The sequence below is a fragment of the Populus trichocarpa genome, chromosome 1 (assembly GCF_000002775.5).
Source record: "Populus trichocarpa isolate Nisqually-1 chromosome 1, P.trichocarpa_v4.1, whole genome shotgun sequence".
NCBI classification, from domain to species: Eukaryota; Viridiplantae; Streptophyta; class Magnoliopsida; order Malpighiales; family Salicaceae; genus Populus; species Populus trichocarpa.
In genome coordinates this window covers 15,673,078-15,693,191 of record NC_037285.2, presented here as the reverse complement: position 1 = coordinate 15,693,191, position 20,114 = coordinate 15,673,078, and the positions used below count along the sequence as shown (strand labels likewise).

The 20,114-nt window shown below is 33.4% G+C and overlaps 2 long non-coding RNA genes across 2 annotated transcripts; one reads left to right on the top strand and one right to left on the bottom strand.

The window, feature by feature from the left end:
* Positions 1 to 1,076: 1,076 nt before the first annotated feature.
* LOC18094747 (uncharacterized) lies at positions 1,077 to 2,575 on the top strand. The gene is made up of 2 exons (XR_002979032.1): positions 1,077 to 1,397; positions 1,924 to 2,575. It is a non-coding gene; the product is annotated as an uncharacterized LOC18094747 (long non-coding RNA).
* Positions 2,576 to 9,293: 6,718 nt separating this feature from the next.
* On the bottom strand, positions 9,294 to 10,998 carry LOC112326497 (uncharacterized). The gene is made up of 3 exons (XR_002980103.2): positions 10,821 to 10,998; positions 10,177 to 10,233; positions 9,294 to 9,388 (listed from the first exon to the last, which is right to left on the bottom strand). It is a non-coding gene; the product is annotated as an uncharacterized LOC112326497 (long non-coding RNA).
* Positions 10,999 to 20,114: the final 9,116 nt, after the last annotated feature.

Sequence of the window (20,114 nt, the reverse complement as noted above, 5' to 3'; positions counted from 1 at the left end):
TTTGGTGATAGGATTCACAATGAAACCACCCGTATAAAAATATTAAAGACTTATGATGGAGTGAACCATATATATATAAAAAAATATTCATGGTAAATAACGATTTTTAACTAAGATTTTAACTCGAAAATGAGTGAAAAAATAATACAGCAATATTTTTTTTAAATAAATATTTTTATTAGTTGAATATTATGACGAGGAATAGCTCAACTCAAAGTTTCTTACAGGTAGTAGTGAAATCGTGTTATGGCAAATATAATAAAGCTAGAAACTTGTATGGAGTAATTTGCAGAGAAACGATGTGGCAACTCACCTTCTCTTCTCCTAGGAAATTTTGGAAGCGTTCCCATTTCTTTTGTAGTCAAGAAACCGTTGGGTTTTTTTTTCTTTAAGTAGAATGATGAAAGTTTTGTTGAAGCAACGAAACTAGTTCAAAAAAATCATAAAACACATATCCAGAATAAAAATAAAAGTAAAAGTAATTTAAAAAACTATAAAATAATCTGAGTAAAATCATATCTTGAATTATAAAATTATAATAATCTTATATAAAATAAACCAAAATAAAATTAAAAATAATAGAAACAACTAACTAAATTAGGTTAACATGTAAATGTAGTCAAGAGGCTTGAAAAATCTTATAGAAAATAAATCGAAACAAATCATGAAATTCAATCTAAAAAAAAATAAATGTTAAGGAATAAAATTGAAAAACAAAATAAATTAAAAAATAATATTAAAATAAATAGTATTTTTGTGAGGTATTCTACAATAAAAATACACCTCTCTCAATATTTTAATAATAATAATAATAATAATAATTAATAATATTAATGTTAATGATAACATCTAAAATAAAAATGTATCTTGGAGAAAAAAACCCACCCCAGCCCCGTCTGGAGTTGGGTTGTGCAAAAGTGGGGTTTTTTCAAAGGGTTGGAGCAGATATCCACCGAGTCGGCCCAAATTATAACCCAAAATATGAATCAGCCGAATAACTTAAATGGGCCTACAAAACCCTTATGCCTTGAACAAAACCCGCTCTCCTCACGTTAAAAACACACAAATAACGGGAGTCGCTCAGGCTGAGAGAGAGCGACAGAGAGGAACATAATTTAACAATGGCAGCAACCAGAGAGTCCATCAAGGGAAACGGCGCTTCTATCCAAGGTGCATTGTTCCGTGACCGATGCTGACGGAGTTGGTGGAAGAAGGGTCAGCACAGAGCTACATGCACTACATTTCTTGAAGGACAGTTTTGGAAATCCTCGAAGACCATGGTTATGACGTGGCTGACTCAGAGCTCACTCGCTGAGTTCCGTTCTGTTTTTGGAAATAGCTTTAACATTGATAGCCTCTGCTTATCTGTTTCTCTCCGTTCCAATCGACACAAGAAGGTGTGCTTATTTTTATTATTCTATTTTTTTTATTGAATGTTTTAATCTCGTTTGTGATATGGGTTTTTTGTAATAATAACAGTAATGTATTAGTTTTTTTTTAAAAAAAAAATTGTTTGGGGTTTTTGAGTAGAGAACAGAGGAAGTGTAAAGGTGGTAAAGGTGGCAGCTTTTTTTACATTTTTTTATACTGTATTTAAAGTCACTGCCCTTTGATTTGGTTTCTAAGTAGAATGTTTAAAATGTTGTGTTTTTATTTTGTTTTGATTGATTTAAAGAACCCTTTTGAAGAGAAAAAGGAAAAGGATGGGCTTTTTGAGTTATTTTACTGAAGATTGGTTGGTGCATATGCAAACCAGAGGGTGTTTTATGATGGTTATTTATTTTATTTATTTAATAAAGAACTCTTTTCGAAGAGAAAAGGAAATTCAATTTTACTACTTTTTTTTATTGCTTATTTGTTGCATTTTTATGACTTATTCCAGGGGTAAGCATTTTTCGATTTTACAAGTTTAGTTCTTTATAGGAGACGTTGCTTGGTGAATTGCTAAAAAGTCTTGAGCCTGCAAAAACAGCAGTGCAGGCCATACAAAAATGATGAAGGAAAGGACTGTCTTCAAATTGAGTTTTGGGGGACCAAAGGTCCAAAACCTGGATGGCTTTTTTTTTCCCTCGATTAAAGTTTTCTTGAAAATCTCTTGCTTGTAGTAACATGTAAAGTTGGAATTATGATACGAGAGCAGCTCTTGTTTAAGTACATTCTATTAGGCAAAAGTTGTATGGAAATTCTGGCCATAGTCTTTCGGAACTGTGTCTGCAGACCTTTGTCATCTTCCAGGGAACTGATGAAATCAAAACAGCTAATATCAGGACTGTTGATGGTCAAATTCTTAACAAAGAGAGTCTACATGAGCTGATACTGATCTTGCAAAGTAAAATGAAGCACTTTGCCAAGAAAGAGCTGGACAAGTTTCCCTTCAAAGTGAAGGTTTTTCAAGTACATTCCTCTGTAGTCGAAATAAATTTTCATACTTCAGATTCGTTGTCAGGCCATTAGGAGTGTCCAGGCATTTAAAGAATGATGCTAATTTCTTGCTGCTAGAAGCCTTGCTAGTCACTCTTTAATAATGTCTGTGATACTATTGCTATTTTATCAACCGATAAGCATTTCCTCTGTATATATGTGTGTGGCGCTTATTGTCCTGATAACTTTTATTTAAAAAGGTTTCGCATTTAAGCTTTTGACATTCACGCGATGGTTCGCTTTGTATTCAGATCAATAACCTGCTGGTGAACATCACCAAGCATGTCCTATAGCTGAAGCTGGATATGCTAACTGCTGAGCAGAAGCAACAGCTTGTGAACAAGTATACGTTGGAAGATGAACATATACTATGTGTTTTTCAAGGTTGTAAATATATTAGACTACAAAGCAAAGATGTTTAATTTATTATACCTTAATCTCTCGTAAACCTAAAGGGGATGGGAACTTCGACTATGAGGAGTTGCCGGCTTAACCGACGTCTTATTCGAGAGCATTCAAAACACAAAAATGGTTCGAGAAAGACTAGAATGCATATAATTTTAAATCTATAAATATGCAAAAAATAAAACTCATGTCAAACATATTTTTAGCATAAATATAATAAAAGAATATTAGCATGCATATTAATCATCTATTCAAACTTGCAAATCAAAGTCCTAGCATGTATATTAATTATAAAACTAACTATACTTAAATTAAACAAAGTGTACTTATTTGTTGAAACACTTTAAAATAATGAAACTTTTGTTGTTGTCAAAGATGAATTTTTTATCCTTAAAATTTTATGGCTCTTCATTTGTGTAATTAGAATGTTTGCAATATGTTTTTCAAGATTCCAACAACACTATATATACTTCTAAATAAGGTTTTTGAATAAAAAATTATGTAACTCAAATATCTCTAAACAAAATGAATATAAGCTCTAGATTTGTAAGGAAAACCAAAACATAAAATGGAAAGAAAACACTAAAGTATGGGGGTGATGAATAGAGCATAAAAATATGAAAAACATTGTTTTTAAATTCTTTCTTCACTCCTTATTTTTATAATGAATTTTGAAAGCTAAAAAGTTACAAAATTAACTCTGGGAATGATCAAAATTAATTCTCATATTATCAATCTTTGATTACATAGGAGATCAATAATTAAATTTGAACATAGTAGCTATAACTCTGTATTTTTTTTAAGTTGAAAAAATTATTCAAATTTGCAATAAAAAGCTTCTGGAAGAGATTGTTTACTTTCATGGGTTGAACTGGACAAGCAATGGACTAAAATAAATAGTTTTTCATGGACCAAACCTAAAACCAAATCTTAGTTGGAAAAAAATAATATATTATGACCCAAAATATTATTGATAATAAACGCAAACCTAAATCCAAGCCTCCTAAACCTAAGCATGAGTTGGGTTGGGCAATGCACACGTGTGTGTATGGGTTTAAGTCTAAAACCTGCTTTGTCAAGGACCTCTCCCCTCTAAAAGCTTGGGTGCTCTTGGAGTTCAATTTTAACTTTTCAACTATTCATTTTATAAACACTAGGAAAGTTTTGATTCTTTCCAATATAGGATAGAGTTCTTTAAAGGATTTTAGGTTTCACCAAAACATTCTATCCAAGAGTTATTTGTGATCAATTTTTCTTTCACTTATAATTTGTTTAAATCATGTTAATGTTTTATGTTAAAGAGCATATGTTGAAGATTAAATTTCAACAAAGTTTTAACCTTAAAAGTAAGTGGACTTTGTTTTTAATTTAGCCTCAAATGTGTCTGTTAATCATGTTCTTTAAACAAATTTCCAACAATCTCCCATATGAATAGAAATTGTCTCACCAATTTTAAAACGACTCAAAAATTTATTGAGAGATACTAATTTGATAAATTACTACATTAGAATAGATTTTTTTGCTTTGAAACTTTTGTAATGAAATAATATTATATTTATTAGCTAAATAGTGAATGTGATGTCATAAACTATTCAGATTTTGTGTAAACCAAGACGATAGTATTAATATAGTTCTTTACTTAGATATTTTCTTTGGTTCTCACTATTGTGTTTATTTTGGCCTTAAACAACTCTTGGATTCATAGATGCTTTAGAGAATTCAGCCTTTATTAAAATTCTTAAAGAAACAACTATATTGCTCACTCATATAGGTAACTTTCATTATGTTATACTTCAGTTGGTGTACCAAGATATAAAAATCATTAAGAGCTTAGCTCACCATCTTATTACGTTGCAACTAGCACTTATTTCATCATAAGAATAAATAGGGAATATAATTTCCTATTACTACTGAGAATGATATATAACTTAGTTTTCTATTTGAACTTGGATCTTAAGATTTCCAATCAACTAGACATGGTTATCATCATTACAGTTTTTCATCTTTAAAGGTTTTAAGATCATTTTTCTTAATGAATTATACACAAGCACTCTCGACAAACCTTTGTTTAGTGGATCAATAATATTTTCTTTTGACTTTATATAGTCAATAGAAATAATTTCATTCGAGATCAAGTATTTAACGGTATTATGTATATGACATATATGTCTAGACTTACAATTATACATATTACTTTGTGCCCTTCCAATTATTGATTGATTGTCGCAATAGACATAAATAGTTGGCACTGGTTTTGGCCAACATGGAATATCATTTAAGAAATTCTAAATCTATTCGACTTCCTCTTTAGGTTTATTAAAAGCAATAAACTCTGATTTTATTACGGATCTTGCAATACATGTTTATTTAGATAATTTTCATGACATAATTGCTCCACCAAGTATAAAGAGATATCCACTTATGGATTTTGAATTCTTAGTATCGGGTATCCAATTAGCATTATTATACCTTTCTAGTATCACTGGGTAACCAGTATAGTGTAACTCATTGTCTAAGGTGTACCTCAAATACTTGAGTACTATTTTTATTACTTTCTAGTGATCCATACCTGGGTTACTTGTAAATCCACGCAATTTACTAATTGAATAAGCAATATCAGGCTTTATACAATTCATAACATATATTAGGCTTCCAATTATTTGAGAATATTTCAATTGGTTTATTCTTTTACCTTATTCTTAAATAGATGTACACTTACATTAATTGGTATTTTAACAATGTTATTGTCACCTTTAGAAAATTTATCGAGAATTTTCTTAACATAATGAGATTTGACAATATAAATCCATTAGATGTCTTAAGAAATTTTATTCCTAGTATGACAACTACAACACCCAACTCTTTCATATCTAATTTGTTGGTTAAGATTTTTTTAGTAGACTTGATCATGTGATCATTGGTACCAAAAATTAGCATATCAACCACATAGAGAAATACGATAACACAACTTTTATCTGTATTTTTCACATAAATATATTTATCAACTTCATTGGTTTTAAACTCTTTTGACAACATAATCTTGTCAAATTTTTCATTTCATTGTTTAGGTGTTTGTTTTAAACCATATAATGATTTGATTAGGTTATAAATTTTCTTTTCTTGTCCATTAATAACATACCCCTCGGGTTGTTCCATGTAAACCTCTCTATTAAAGTCACCTTTTAAAAAAGTTATTTTTGCATCCATTTGATGTATTTCAAGTTTGTTAATAGTTGTAATGACTATTAATGTTTGTATGGAAGTTATTATTGACACATGTGAATATCTGTCAAAATAATTCACGCCTTCTTGTTGTTTAAAACATTTAACAACAAGTCTAGCTTTATATTTGTCAATGGTGTTATTAGCTTTTATTTTTCTTTTAAAAATCCACTTATAACCTAATGGTTTGCTTCTAGGAGAAAAATCCACTAGTTCTCATGTATGATTATTCATAATGGATTCAATTTCACCATTGATTGCCTCATTCCAATAGGAAGTTTCTAGATAGGAAATTACCTTGAAGTAGGTTTGATGTTTATTTTCTAACAAGAATGTTAAAAAAACAAGACTAAATGTTTTGGTCGTTTTGCCTTTTTACCTTTTTCTAAACTCAACTTCATCATCTTCTAATTGATGATGATTACTTGTGCTGGCCTTATTCATTCTCTTAAGTCAATAATGTTTTCGTGCTTCCTTCGATGGAAACACTTCTTCAAAGAATATAACATTCATTGATTCCATAATAATACTAAGATGAATATCCTCAATACTTGACTTGTGTATAAGAAATCAATATGCATTATTATTGTATACATGTCTAATAAATACACAATTCACAGTTTTATATACTTCATTAATTATATAATTGACAATTAGAATTGTCTCCCCTCATATGTTTTGAGGTGTTTCCGAACTTATCAACATTACATTTATTATTTCTTCCAATGTTCAGTTTTTATATTCCACAATGTTATTTAATTGTGATGAATCTAGAATTGCCTCACCTCGCATGTTTTGAGGTGCTCTTAAACTTATTAACATGACATTCATTATTTCTTTCAATGTTCGGTTCTTACATTCCACAACATTATTTTATTGGGATGAATAAAGAGTAGTAGTTTGGTGGATAATACCAATTTAGAAACAGAATTCACCAAATAATGCTTTATATTCTCCACCTCTATCGATTTTTATTACTTTTATCTTCTTGTTAAGTTGATTTTCAACTTTATTTTTGTAACATTTAAACATTTTAAGAGCTTTATCTTTACTCTTAAGCAAATAAGTATAACAATACCTTGTGCAATTATCTATAAAAGTAATATAATATTTTTTTTCACCTCTAGTTTGCACAAACTTTAAATCACTAATATATATGTCACGACCCAAAAAAACAACATATTTATTTATAAGAGTTAATTTTTATTCGATTCAATTTTATTTTTTTTACTAAAAATTCAGCAGAGTTTCCTCTATAACGGGACCATACCAAGTTATCGACATTTTCATTCCTCACACAATTCATATCATAATTATGGTATAATCATCTTGAACCTCATTCCAATCAGTACATCACAAAAATAATAGACATGTATTGTTCGATAATAAAGATGCAATCAATAAAAACAAATACATAAATAATTCTAAGGTTTACATAACTTGTAAAATTAATTTATTCTAAGAAAACGAATAAAAACTTAGATTATGAATGTAACGCTCCCACTATTTTATCCGAGATAATTTCTTAGTTAAATATAAAAATTTGGGGTAAAATCTTCTTCTTCTTCTTCTTCTTCTTATCATTCTAACATTTCTAATCCTATAAGCAACTATGATAAAATGTAAATACTTAATATAACACAAATATATTTTTAAGTATAACATTTACATTAGTTACATATAACAATTTTGTTCTACAATTAAAAAGGTTCATTCAACCTCTTTTACATCATTCATTAATCTCAAAATACATATTGATCAATATAAATACACAAAAAGTGTCATATATTCAAGCAGGATTTATTCTACTACTGCAAGGGTCCTGAAAATAAGATTAACATTTTATCAACATAATTATCAATAAATGCAATGTATCATTTCGCTACACCCATATAAAAATATTTTTTCTATACACTTTATTGCGAATAATTAATATCTTACACCTCCAAATTCATCCAATTAATTCCAATCTTAGCCATTTCACGGGGGTGCTACTCCCTCATTAGAGAAACTAATTCATTCGCCCAAATATCGGGCACTAGTTCACCCGTCCAAATACCGGGCACTAATTCATCCGTCCAATTACCAAGCATTAGTTTATCCGCCCAAATTAGTTCATCTATTCATCCGCCCAAATACGGGGCATTAGTTCACCCGCCCATTTACCGGGCGTTAGTTCATCCGTTAACATCAAAACATAAATTACAAAATTTCTAATTAAAATTAACAAATGTTTTTCAATTAATCTCTCTACAAAAATTCAAGATGTCGGCTATTGGCACAATTATTAAACTCGGACCGGCCCAGCGGGTCGACGCGGTAGCTGGACTGGTTCGGGCAAGACAAAAGGTCAGCACAAGGAAAAAACTGGCCAGACCTGGACTGACCCAGGTGACACGCCCTAACCCGGGTGAGACCCGGTATATATATATTAACTCATCTGACTCAGGGAATTTAGGAAAGCAAAAGGAAAGCTGAAGTTTTTGCCCTAATTTCTTTCTTTGAAGTTTGAACAATCAAGAGATTTTCTTCTACTGATTGAATCTTCTAGCCCCTTACTGGATCTCCGATTTCACTACTCACATCATTCCCTTTCTGTCATTTTTTTTCTTATCAGAATCTTGTAGAACTCTGCACCAGTGGTCCGAAAAAGAAGCTGGATTCCACTGTTATAAGCCAAGTACTTCCTCTTTTTACTTCGCAATGTTTTATTTTGGGTTTAATTGTGCTAGCAATAATCAATAATCTTGTAACACCCTCAAATTATAATATCATGAAATCTCCCAACATTTCTTTAACAATGTCAAGTATTGGGTACTATGTCTAAAATTATGGGATTTTTTTAAAAAAAATAAATTTCGGCAGAGTTTTCTCTATTGTTGTTGGTACCAAGTTATCGACAACACTTCTATTATATGTCATTACGACTTCCATCTTGATCCAATCATCCTGGATCACATTCCATTCATCAAACAATAACTCAATATTTATACTTATCAATATATGCAAGTCTCATAATAACCATTAGTAAATCAACATAAATGTACTACCAAAACAACTCAAAAGATAAACACATTCATCACTAAACATAATAAATGCTAACTAACTACAGATAAGCCTTTAAACTACGTAAATCTTATCATTTTGAAAATGATTTGGTCATACTAACAAGTATACATATATATAATACATCCACTACATATTACATCTTCTACTTAATTTACTTAATTTTTTACAACACAAAAGGATTTACATTCAAAGTAAAGACATGACAATTACATTCCAAAATATAAACAGGAGAATTCCTACATCTAACGATCTGCATCACCTCGCGGTGTACCTGTTTCAACAATAACCATATCAATTAACTTACTCACTATAGTAGTCTAATATTAATTAATTACTCTTAACCTTTGAAATTTAATTTTCAATCTAACTTAATCCCTTAATTTACATAATCTTTTCAAAATTTAAAAATCCAGCTAACTCATCTTAATTACCAAATAAATCCAACACTTCCATATAATTAATCAGAAATTTGGTTTCCTTCCTCGGTCACCAATAGATCCAGTACTTCTATTCGAATTACCCATCATCCGGCTAACTTTTTTTTTTGTTAGCCAATCAATCTGGTAATTCCATATAAATTACTCCTTATCCGGTTAACCTCTTTGTTAACCAATAAACCCGGTAATTCTCTTGATTACCCAAAAATCCGGCTAACCCATTTCGGTTACCAGAATCAATCTAGTAATTCATACGAATTACCCAGCATCCGGCTAACCTCTTTTATTAGCCAAACAATCCAGTAATTCCATACGAATTACCCAACATCCGGCTAACCTCTTTTATTAGCCAAGCAATCTGGTAATTCCATTCGAATTACCCAACATTCGGCTAAACCTCTTTTATTAGCCAAACAATCCGGTAATTCCATACGAATTACCCCATATCCGGTTAACCTCTTTGTTAACCAATAAAACCCGGTAATTCCACATAATTTACCGGTAATTCACATAATCATAACTCCATTTATTCATTTGCTCCATTCGTTTAATATCAATTAACTAAGCAACATAGATTATTAGGAAAACTAAAAATTACAAAATAAGGTGACAAATCACCTACCTTCTGCTCGGGATGACCCAGCTCCTCCTGTCTGATAACCAGCTCCAGACACAACTCCTGAATCAATCAAGTGTCATTATATCATTAGTCCGTCAATATTTTTCTTACGTGCCGAAACACAAAGCACGTAATATTTTTATTTGTAATTTGTTCTAATAAAAATTCATTCTCAAATATAACATCATTATTTTACATACAACCTCATATTTAACTCAAGTTACTTCTTTGCTTACTCTATGTTCATAATTCCTCCATCAAATAATTCTTCTATTCTTTATACCCTCACATCATATTACTTATTTTTATCTAAATACTATATTCAAACACAACCTAGACATCTTGTCTTCATATTTTCTTTTAGCTAGGTTATTTCTCTTTTAATTTGAATTTATGTTTCTTTTTCCTCCCCCAAATTTTTCTTCATTTACTTGTTATTTCAACTTGTTTTCATTCTATTCCACTTCAATTTCATCATTTTTCCTTCCCCTCCTAATTCCCCCAAATTCACATAAGAACCCTAAGTTCAAAAATATAGGATTTAAGGGAAACTAAGGTAAAATTCCATGAAATTACTTCCTAACTTAATCAAATAAGCTTAAGAAAACATCTAAATCAAACATTAAATCCAAACTTCTCATGCTTACCTATTGCTTTTCTTCCAATTTCTCTTCTCTTCCAAAGTTAGCTGAATTCCCCTTCTCAAATCCTCCTTCCTTCACTTGATTTAGTGTTTTATAGGTTGAACTTGCAAGTTTATAAAGTTATTTTCTCAACTTCCTTATTGTTTTTCCTTACTTTCTCTCTTTCTCTCACGTTATGCTCTGTTTTTTTCCTTTCAGCTTTTTGTTTCTGCCCATTCGGCAGTTAATAAAAGAGAAGGAGAGCTTATATGTTTTCTTTTCAATGGCAAATTACTATGATACCCTTAATGAATATGTTTGCCTCTATTTGACGGTCTTTATTTTTTTGCTAGCACTACCGAGCTCCATTCATCTTAAAATTTTAACCAGATTTTATTCAATATATTTTAGGGTTCCTCATAAAATTTCAGCTCAATCCGATGGTCAGATTAAAAATTACGTCCAATAACGTAAAACTAGTCGAATTGTGTTTTTTGTCAAATTTCCGAATTTCTCTAAAACTTCTGAAATTTTAACCCAAGCTAAGGTATCATATTAGAAGGCTCCACGCAAAATTTCAGAATTTTTTGATAACCCAATCAAGAGTTATGAATTTTTTTGTTTTATATAAAACTAGTGAATTTATGATTTTTTTGCCCGGAGGTTTTACATTCTCCCTCCTAAAAAAATTTCGTCCTCGAAATTTAAATTCATACCTATATAAGAAAATAATCCAGGATACTTCTTCATCATTTCCGACTCTCTCTCCCAGGTTTCTTCTTCTATTTGAGAGTTTCTCCACAATACTTTTACTAACGGCACCCTTTTATTCCGTAATTCCTTTATACTTCGGTCCATAACTCGCACAGGCTGTACCTCCATAGTTAAATCTTCCCGCACTTCCATCGGAATTTGTGGCAAAATTCGTGTAGGATCTAAATTTGCTTTCCGCAGCATCGAGACATGAAACACATTATGTATCCTATCTAAATGTGGTGGCAGTTGTACACGATAGGCAACCGTCCCAATTCTTTCTATAATTTTATATGGCCCGATATACCTGGGTGCTCATTTTCCTTTCATTCCAAACCGAATCACATGTTTCCATGGAGCAACCTTTAAAAATACCATATCTCCAATTTGAAACTCTAGAGGTCTCCGTCGATTATCTGCATAGCTCTTTTGCCGGTCTTGAGCTTCTTTCATCCTTTTCTTTATCACCTTCACCTTATCAACCGTGATCTGCACCAGTTCAGGTCTCAATAATTTTCTTTCCCCAACTTCATCCCAACATACTGCAGTTCGACATCTCCTTCTATACAATGCTTCATATGGTGCCATTCTAATAGTAGATTGATAACTATTGTTATAAGTAAATTCTACTAATGGCAAGTGATCCTCCCATTGACCTCCAAACTCCAGAATACAAGACCGCAACAAATCTTCTAAAATCTATATTGTCCTTTTAGATTGCCCATCAGTCTGTGGATGAAAAGTTGTGCTTAGATCCAATCTGGTACCCAAAGCCCGTTGTATACACGACCATAACCTTGATGTAAATCGAGGATCCCTATCGGAAACTATAGAAACTGGTACACCATGCAATCTCACCACCTCCTTAATATATAATTGAGCTAATTTTTCAACCGAATCCCCCATCTTCATAGGCAAAAACAAAGAAGACTTTGTCAGTCTATCCACGATCACCCATATAGCATCGTGTCCTTTCCTGCTTCTTGGTAACCCAGATACAAAATCCATAGTGATATTCTCCCATTTCCATTCTGGAATCGGAAGAGGCTGTAATTCTCCAGCCGGTCGTTGATGCTCTACTTTCACCTGCTGACATATGGCACACTTGGCCACATATTCTGCTATCTCCTTCTTCATGTTTGGCCACCAGTAGCTCTCCTTCAAATCTCTATACATTTTCGTGCTCCCTGGATGGATCGCCAATTTAGACTCATGAGCTTCTTTTAAAACTTCACCTTTTAAAACCTTATCATTAGGTAAATATATTCTTTTTCCCATCACTACAAGCCCATCATTCGACACTCGAAATAAAGAGTCTTGGCCGACTTTTACATTATTCATTTTTTTCTTTACTTCGGGATCTTCACCTTGAACTTTTCGAATCTTTTCTCTCATATCAGATTGTAGCACTAACGTTGCCAGTAACATTCCTCCTGGAGTCACATCCAAATGCACATTTAGCCCACCAAGTTCCAAGAGTTCTTTATCACCTCGCACTCGTAAGCCACCAATAAAAGCTTTATTCTTCCGACTCAGAGCATCTGCCACCACATTTGCTTTCCTCGGGTGATAGTCAATAATACAATCATAATCTTTGATCAGCTCCATCCATCTCCTCTGCCGCATATTCAATTCTTTTTGTGACATCAAGTATTTCAAACTTTTGTGATCTGTAAAAATCTGTACATGCACTACGTACAGATAATGCCTCCATATCCTCAAAGCAAACACCACAGCTGCCAGCTCCAAATCATGTACTGGATAGTTCACCTCATGTGGTTTTAACTGTCTGGATGCATAAGCAATTACCCTTCCATGCTGCATAAGTACACAACCCAAACCCTTACTGGAAGCATCGCTATACACGACAAATCCCTCTTGTTCTTTTGGTAAAGCCAATACTAGGGCTGAAGTTAGCCTGGATTTTAACTCTTGAAAACTTGTTTCACACTCCTTTGACCATTCAAACTTAACTTCCTTCCGAGTTAGCCGAGTCATTGGAGAGGCTATCGTGGAAAATCCTTCTATAAATCTTCTATAATATCCAGCTAAGCCCAGAAAACTATGAATTTCAGTCACATTCGTAGGTCTTTCCCATCTCAATATTGCTTCTATCTTCTTCGAATCCACACTGATACCCTTCTCCGATATCACATGACCCAAAAATACTACTTCATTCAGCCAAAATTCACACTTACTCAGCTTCGCATATAACTTATTTCTCCTCAAGGTCTCTAACACTTCTCTCAAGTGATTTGCATGTTCCATTTGTGACAAAGAATATATTAGTATATCATCAATAAACACTACTACAAACTTATCCAGATAGGATCGAAAACCCCGATTCATCAAATCCATAAATATCGTTGGGGCATTAGTTAATCCAAAAGGCATCACCACAAACTCATAATGCCCGTAGCGAGTTCTAAAAGTTGTTTTCTGCATATCTTTCTCCTTTATCGTCACCTGATGATACCCTGACCTCAAGTCTATTTTTGAAAATACACATGCCCCTTTTAACTGATCAAACAAATCATCAATTCGTGAAAGGGGGTACTTATTTTTTACAGTCACTTTATTGAGCTGTCTGTAATCTATACAGAGCCATAATGTTCCATCTTTCTTTTTAACAAATAGCACAGGAGCCCCCCAAGGTGAAACACTAGGGCGGATAAACCCTTTATCCAGCAATTCTTGCAACTGTATTTTCAATTCCACCAATTCTGTAGGCGCCATTCGATACGGTGCCTGAGCTACTGGTGTAGTTCCAGGCAGTGTTTCTATCAAAACTTCTACTTCTCTCTCAGGTGGTAGCCCAGGTAATTCCTTTGGAAATACATCTGGAAACTCTCTCACTACAGGTATTTTATCCAACTCTATTTCTTTCTTTTCCAAATCTACTACATAGGCAAGATAAGTTGTACATCCCTTCCTTAATAGTTTCCTAGCCGTCATGATCGAAATTATACTATTTGGTATGATGTTCCTCTCTCCTCTAAACTCTACCCTCCTACCACCCTCATCTTAGAGAGTTACCGTTTTAGTAAAACAATCTATTTGGGCTCTGTATGTTACTAGCCAATCCATTCCCAAAATCATCTCAAAATCATATAAGTCTAGTGGTAATAAATCTACCCTCATTTCAACATCTCCTATTTTTACCCAACAACCCCTGTAAACATACTCTATAAGTACAGTTTCCCCTAGAGGTGTACCAATTACTACCCCTTTTTCCACTCTCATAGGTTATACTTTCAATTTATCTTCCCATTTTCTAGCTACAAAGGAATGGGTAGCACCAGGATCAATCAATGTATATACATGTTGAGATTCTAATAGTAAAGTACCTGCAACAACATCAGTGGCAGCTCGCACATCTTCCTGAGTCATACGGAAAACTCTCCCTTGAGCTCCCCCTCCTTGTACTCGAGGTCGGCCTCGAACGGCACTAGTCCCAGACTGGGCAGGTCTACCCGGCCTGTCCACGGTCACAGACTGTTGCTGACTCTTTACTGAAAAACCCAGTCTCTGTGTCTGCCCCATAGTCCTCTGAGGACACTCCCTCCTACGATGCCCCGACTCTCCACAATAATAACATGCAGCATCTAGATAGGGGCAATCCCTCCATCTATGTTCCTGTCTACATATATAACATCTGTCAGATGTGACCGAACAATCTCCAGGATGTCTACGCTCGCATCTCACACACAGGGGATAAGTAGTAATCCTGGAGCCCTCTGCGACTCCTCCTGGTAAACTAGTCTGTGGGCGTGACCACCCTCCCTGTGAGCTCTGCATAGGTCTACTCGATGTACCCCCTGATTCAAGATTTCCTCCCTTCCTTCTGAACTGACCAAAATGTCCTCCTTTTCCCTTTTTGGGAAAAGGAGATCTCCCTGTAATTGATGCAGGCTCCTTACGCTTTTCTGTTCCCATAGTACCCTGTCCATCACCTTCCCGCCGCCCTGCGGCTACCACGGCCTCTAGAGACTGAGCGGCCACTATAAAATCTCTTACTGTCGGAAACTGCAAGGCAGCCAATCCCATCCTCAGCTCCTGTCGGAGTCCATCTCGGAGTCTCTCGATCCGATGCTGCTCAGTCGGTAAATAAACAGAAGCAAACATAGAGAGGTCTTGAAACCGTCTCTCATATTCCAATACTGTCATATCTCCCTGTGTAAGAGCCAAGAACTCCCTGTTCTTTGATCTTCGATGCTGTCGGGAATAATACTGGTTTTCAAACTCTGTCCTGAAATCCCTCCATCTAAGCGTCTCAGCAGCCCGTCTCTTTTAACAATATCCCACCATGTCTGGGCTCTGTCCGATAATAGCTGAGTAGCACAATCCACTCGGAGCTCTACTGGTACTGCTATTTGATCCATAGACCTCTCTATCTTTCGTAACCATCGCTCAGCTATCTCAGCAGTCCTCCTCTCCCATAAATGTCTCACAACCTAATTCTCTCAGACTCTTTACCCATCGAACTAAGGTGACCACATTATCCCTGGGGGTAGTACTTAATGGTCCCGCCATCTCTGTCATCACTGCACGAACCAACTGTGCAAAATAAGCTGGATCTGGATATGGTGGAGGTGCTACCCCTAGGGGGTGCTGCTGGTGCTACTGCAGGCGCTACAGTTGGTGGGGGCTGAGTCCCCTGCCCATCTCCATCAAATCTCCTCGGCTCATCTCGGAGTCCTGATGACTCTCCTTGTCCGGATTGCACCGACCCGGCTGGCACAAAAGATGTTGTATCTACCAGAGGATCCCTCTCTAGTCCTCTATCTCCTATCTCAACTAGATGCTCGTCCCTCACGGGTGACGAGTCAGCTCTGGCTTCTTGCCGTGTACGCACCATCCTGAAACAATATTATTTTACATTAATAATGGTCTCCTGAACTTTAACCATGCTCTGATACCAAATGTAACACCCTCAAATTATAATATCATGAAATCTCCCAACATTTCTTTAACAATGTCAAGTATTGGGTAATATGTCTAAAATTATGGGATTTTTTTTTTGAAAATTTCGGCAGAGTTTCCTCTATTATTATTGGTAACAAGTTATTGACAACACTTCTATTATATGTCATTACGACTTCCATCTTGATCCAATCATCCTGGATAACATTCCATTCATCTTAAAATTTTAACCAGATTTTATTCAATATATTTTAGGGTTGCTCATAAAATTTCAGCTCAATCCGATGGTCAGATTGAAAATTACGTCCAATAACATAAAACTAGTCGAATTGTGTTTTTTCGTCAAATTTCCGAATTTCTCTAAAAGTTCTGAAATTTTAACACAAGCTAAGGTATCATATAAGAAGGCTCCACGCAAAATTTTAGAATTTTTTGATAACCCAATCAAGAGTTATGAATTTTTTTATTTTATATAAAACTAGTCAATTTATGATTTTTTTGCCCGAAGGTTTTACAAATCTACCATTACCTCATACCATAAGGAGACAAGCTCAACTAATACGACATGTATGGTTAAAGAGATTCTACTTTATTGAAAGATATCACCATCTTCTTTTTAATTAGCAGCCCTGTTCCTATGTGATTGTTTTACTAAATTACCATTTGGCTTGGTCCTTTGATTTTATTTTTTAACCTGGGATAAACATTATGCCACTGATTTACATCCTTCTCTATTTTCCTTCTATTTAACTGTTTTAATATTCCTTTATAGTTTGACTTATGGAAGCCACTTTTTTCAACTTTTTTTTTCTAAATAGCTATATTAATTTCTGGTGAAATTGATGCTTCGCCGCCATGCATTTGGTGTTGTTATTACATAAGATTTTCAAGTGATGGTTGATAGTGAGCATCTGATTTTGTCATTGCAGCCTGCTATTTATGTCACAAGCTCATGTTCCTATTTTCTTTTTCCTATTTTTCTAAATACTATCACCTACATTGTTGTTGCTGCCAATTTTGTTTTTCTTGTTGGTTCCCAGTTGGTTTATGTGGTCTTCCAGAACAGGACATCTCATTTGCAATACCTTTCCAGTGAGGCCAGCTTTGATTTCTAAGAGTTAATGATATTTTAGTGGATTCACGAAGAACATCAAAAGAAGGTGTAATAATTTTAAATTCCAAGCCAACAGATTAAATGTTTGTGTTTGGAATTTTGGACAAAGAAACTAAAATTGTTATCCTTAAATCCGAGTTGACCCGGGTTGACACACAAGACTCGTGACCCGGTCATTTTACCGGGTTAACTACCGAGTTGAGTTTTATTACTATGCCTACTGGTGATGCTCGACTAGTAGCACTTTATTGTTGTTTGGAGCCTCCAACCTCTCATGTTTCATTTAAAAGATCACAAGATTTCAATACTTCATCATCTAATAATTTACTTAAAACTTCTTCACATAGTAAAATTTTCGATCAATACAATTTTAATACCCGGAATTATTACCATTATTTTTTTTATGTTCTTTAATAATTCCACAAATAATTCTTACAATGTTACATCCACCTAAACTTTTAATTCATCACAATTATAAGGGAATCTTATATTATTATGAAAATTTCCCAATAACTAAAGGAAATTTAATTTCTTTACACCTCATTCAACACATCATTTCATTATTATTATTTTCACTATTTAAATGCAATTTATAAATTTCTTCAAGCTTGAAGTTTTATTTCCTTTTTTTTCATGCCAAAATCACCTTTCTAAGAGGAGGATAAATTTTCTTCTACTCTAAATTTTAATCCGTCATCCAAATTCAATTCATCCATTTAAGTCATGAAAAATCTCCAATTACATCAATTCAACCCAGCCCTCAAAATTTTGTTACTCTTGCCAAAACTTCAAGTAAAAATAGTGACATGATAATTCTTCAACTTTTCACTTAATTAACGTTAACCCATTTATTTATTTTATTTTATTTTTTCATGCCAACATACAATACTCTAGCACAACTTCACAAATTACATTCACTGTTTCTATTTATCTAAAAGTTTCATAATCATACATAATAATAACTAAGCATCAATGTATAAAATTTCACTAATCAACATAACAAGATCATATTTACTCATAACATAATAAGGGATCAATAGCAAATCCAACATGGAAACCACTCTTTATCCCCCTCCATCTTCTTTTCTCTTCTTTTTTTATTTGTTTTTTATAAATTAACGTAATTAATAACAAGCCTAAACATTTATTCCCTCAACAAACATATAATCAATATAAATTCATGCATTCAAACCACCCTAACATCAAGAACTCACCTTCACATAATACCAATTCTACTCAATCCAAGAACAAACATTAAAAAAACAACACCATGGATCATCATGGAGAGTTTTCTTACCCTTAAGGAATGAAGAATCAAAAGTCAAAACAAGTTGAATCAAGTTCTCATTTACACTTCCCTCTGAGCTCAATTTTTCCTTCTCTAAAAACACACTTAAAATCTTTAAACTCTTTATAGGCTCCTTAATGTATTAAACCCTCTCTTTAATTACTTAACACTCTTTCTAACTTATACTAACTTACACTTTTTTTTAAGCAATTTCCATGCAAGATGACAGAAGCTCTCTTTTCATATTTTCTTCTTTTGGCTGGCTGCTCCCTCCCTCTTTTTTTCCTTCTTTTTTTCATTGCTGGCAGCTTGTAAAGAGGGTTGTTTTGGATAAATTTTCAATTTGGTCCCTAAAGAAATTTCTAGACTCTCATTTGTGCTATTTGTTCTTTTATCTGAAAAAAAAATGTTATCATACTCCAAAAATTATGAAACTTCAACCTAAGTTAAAATAATATTTTATAAGACTCCACACAAAATTTCAACTTAATTTGATGACTAGATTGAAAGTTACGTACTATAACATAAAATTAGCCGGTTTGTGATTTTTCATCAAAAATTCAAATTTTCATATTTCATACTTTTACAAATCATATCAATTAATTTACTAATTCTCGAGACCATTTTTTTATCACACACACACACACACACACATTACCGGGGTTTACATTCTCCCCACCTTTAAAAATTTCGCCCCCAAAAATTTAAGTCATATCTGGATCTTGAAATAATTCAGGATATTTTCTTCTCATCTCTGATTCTCTTTCCCATGTCTCTTTTTCTATTTGAGAGCTCCTCCATAGGATCTTAATCATTGGTATCTTTTTATTCAAGAAGTTTCTTTTCACTCCGGTCTAACACCTTCAGTGGTCTTACCTCCATAGACAAATCCTCTTTAATTTCCACAGGGACTTGTAATAGCATGTCATGCCACAAGACTTGAGTAAATAAGAAAATAGACAATCTTATTATTATTCTCATCGTTGGTTGTAATGATCATTATATTTATTTTTCAAAGGTGATTACAGATATGCCTCTTTCACTCTAAAAAACTATCTTAATACTATTTTCGCTCAACAATGAGCCAAAAACTACAGTATTCCTAATGTCAGTAGCATGTAGTATATTGTTGAATGTGAGAAACTTTCTAAAGATCATTTTTAGTATGACCTTTCCAACACTTAGTACTATGAAGGTTTATAAGTTTTTCATGTATATGTTTTCTCTATTCACTTCTTTG